The sequence below is a fragment of the Mesitornis unicolor genome, unplaced genomic scaffold (assembly GCF_000695765.1).
Source record: "Mesitornis unicolor isolate BGI_N332 unplaced genomic scaffold, ASM69576v1 scaffold2548, whole genome shotgun sequence".
NCBI classification, from domain to species: Eukaryota; Metazoa; Chordata; class Aves; order Mesitornithiformes; family Mesitornithidae; genus Mesitornis; species Mesitornis unicolor.
The window spans coordinates 791-3,598 of record NW_010202326.1 but is presented as its reverse complement, the minus strand read 5'-3'; the positions used below and the strand labels follow the sequence as shown (position 1 = coordinate 3,598).

The 2,808-nt window shown below is 41.3% G+C and overlaps 1 long non-coding RNA gene across 1 annotated transcript; it reads left to right on the top strand.

The window, feature by feature from the left end:
- The first annotated feature begins 508 nt into the window (after nucleotides 1-508).
- Nucleotides 509-1,768, top strand: LOC104545256. The gene is made up of 2 exons (XR_728174.1): nucleotides 509-595; nucleotides 949-1,768. It is a non-coding gene; the product is annotated as an uncharacterized LOC104545256 (long non-coding RNA).
- The last annotated feature ends 1,040 nt before the right edge of the window (nucleotides 1,769-2,808 follow it).

Genomic DNA, 2,808 nt, shown 5'->3' with positions numbered 1-2,808 from the left:
CTAAAATACTGAGATTAATGTGACTGAGAATCATTAATCTCAGTAGGTGTCCGCTTGGGATATTTAAAAGTAGATATAGTGCATAAGACACTTCTTTCGAAGTCTTCATTGGTTATTTCTCGTCTGTTACTGGGTCTCTTGCAACTTTCACATTTTAGCTCAGGCAGTTTTCAGGTTTCATTAATCAGTTAAATAACTGAGAACAGTCTTTTGAGAGACCAAGGGATGGCAAAAATTCTGTCTGCATGGAGGATCTTCAAAAATATTTTTGAAGTGTGGAGAGCAACACATCCAGATTCGGTCAAGCACTTACCCTCTTCATCTGTGTTTGTGCTTTACTGGGTTAGGATTCTACTGAAATAGACAATTCTGTAGAAGCAGGAAAAAAAAGTTTTACAATTCTTCTCTCCATCATCACCAAAAAATACATCACCTGGAATGTTGATAAAATCTGGTATTTGCTAACCTTTGCATTGATGAGACAGCTAAGCCATCTCCCTTACTTGATAGGTACGGTCTTTCCAACTTGGATGCTACTCTTGAAGGAACACCAGACGACATGACAGTTGTAGATGCTGCTTCCTTAAGACGACAGGTATGTAAAGGAGCGTAGTTGATTATATCAAGAAAAAGCTGTAGTGGTAAAATGGGGAACAGGCCTACTGTGTGGCTGCAAAGGTATCCACAACAGATACGGTGAGGGATCCTCTCTGTACCCTTGCATAGCCTCTATTGTGTCCCAGCACATCTGGGGAGTCTGACTCCATTTCCGTCCCTATTTACTAGGGGCAGCAATATCTGATCATTAGCAATTAAAAGATAGACAGTCAAATTCTGAAGTGTTTAAAATCCATCTGTCTGAAGTAGTAATTTTACATGGCTCTTCAGAAGCTTCTGGAGAGTCTGGCAACTTTTAATAAGGTATTAAAAGCCTTTATTTATTTTCAGATAATCAAACTTAATCGCCGTCTACAACTTCTGGAAGAAGAAAACAAAGAGCGTGTTAAAAGGGAAATGATAATGTATTCAATTACTGTAGCTTTCTGGCTACTCAATAGCTGGCTTTGGTTTCGGCGCTAGACACAGCTCTCGGAAAGATTTAATAGTTGAAAATAGAAACAATTTGCAGAATTCTTTGTTTTTGAATTGTACGCTGTTTTATAATTCATACACTGGAAACTTCCACCACAGATAAAGGCTATAGAATTGCAGTGTTAACGGGACACCATGTTGTTCAGTTATAATGTATTTAATAGATTTGCATTGCAAATACTTGCAGTATCCTCCTTTTGCATGCTTCTGTGTAAATATAGATCAGCCAATACAAAGTTTGCTTCATGCAGTGTAAGGACAGTGATCTACAACCACTGGATGTTTTGTTGTGGTGGGAAGAGAACAAATGGAATGGGTTTGGAAAAAAAATACCAAAACAAAGGAATGAAAAGTTTTTCTTGTTCTGTTGTTAGATGCAATTAAACATGATTGCACTAGATTTCCTTTAGTCTGAGTAGTTTGAGGTATGCCATCTTCAAGGAGTGTGTCCTGTTTCATGAGTGTGTTCCTTGTTTAAGCACATGTTCAGGTCAAATAATAAAAGGTATTCTTTGCTAACATGCAGATCGTCCAGAAGTGTGTAATATGTATTTTCTTTTAGCTTTAATTTTGCAGATGTTTTTCTATAAAAGACATTTTTAAGCAAGTCAGTCTGTGAGTGATCAAAAGATTATAGAGTCCAAGATACTGATGTAGTATATTTAATAAAACGCTCACAAAAAAAAAATCCCAAACCATTGTTTTCATATTATTTTAAGAAAATTTATTTGAGGATTCATCTAAAGTATCAGTCCTTGAAGTAAGTAGTGGCGATGGACTGACCAACTCAAAAGTAGCAGGTAGGCATCTGATAGCCTGCTGCAGGCTACAATCCCCTGCATCTCGTGGGGCTGTTCTTGGTGCCTGTGGTGAGCACACAGGTATGGGGGGCTAGCTTGGTGTTCCCACCTGCCAGGTTTAGTTTAAACATCCCCTGTTCAGTCCCATGATCTACTGCTTTTGGTGCTGTGTGAGGGAGCACTGACTTCAGCCTCCCTGTGTGTCTGTGGCTTTCTGCCCTTGTGTGGCCACAGCTGCCACTTCCACTCATGTGCCGTAAGGTAGCAGCCACAACCCCTTCTCCAGGGCGTATGGAAAAACAAACAGTGGTTTGATATGTGGAAGAAAGTGCAATAGTATCAAAAGAGTGCTTCAAAGGGGCCCTTTCCTGGAACAGCCAGACCACTCTGCAGGACTTGGATGTATGCAGACTGGTGAAGAAATGATGGTATACAAGGGCTGCAGCAGAGAAGGACTTGGGGCCTCTTTCAGCGATGTCCTCGGGTCCCTGTGCTGCTGGTGGCTGCACGCTTGGGTAAGGACAGGGCATTCAGGGAGCATGAGTGTGAGGAGCCCTGAGGTTTTTGAGGCAGGGAATGCCTGGTAAGGAACGCTGCTCTCCTGCATTTCATGTATGTTAAACCGGGTGTCATACCCAGTGTAAAGTGGCTTCTGCACTATTGTACAGGCTGCTATGCCCACTTCCTTGTGGAAGATCCTTTTCTGGATTTGGCTGTTGTGCATGATTCTTGAGCTTTATTCCCAGTGACATGACTGTTGACGGGGTTGCAATCACGATGAGAAAAACTTATCTATGCAGTTGCAGATAAGCAGGCACTTCTTTATTGCAGCGCTGGGGAACGCAGAGGGTAGCTCCTCTAATTGTGCTCCAACGCCCATACATTTTCACAGCCTATTTATACATTTTTAACAAAG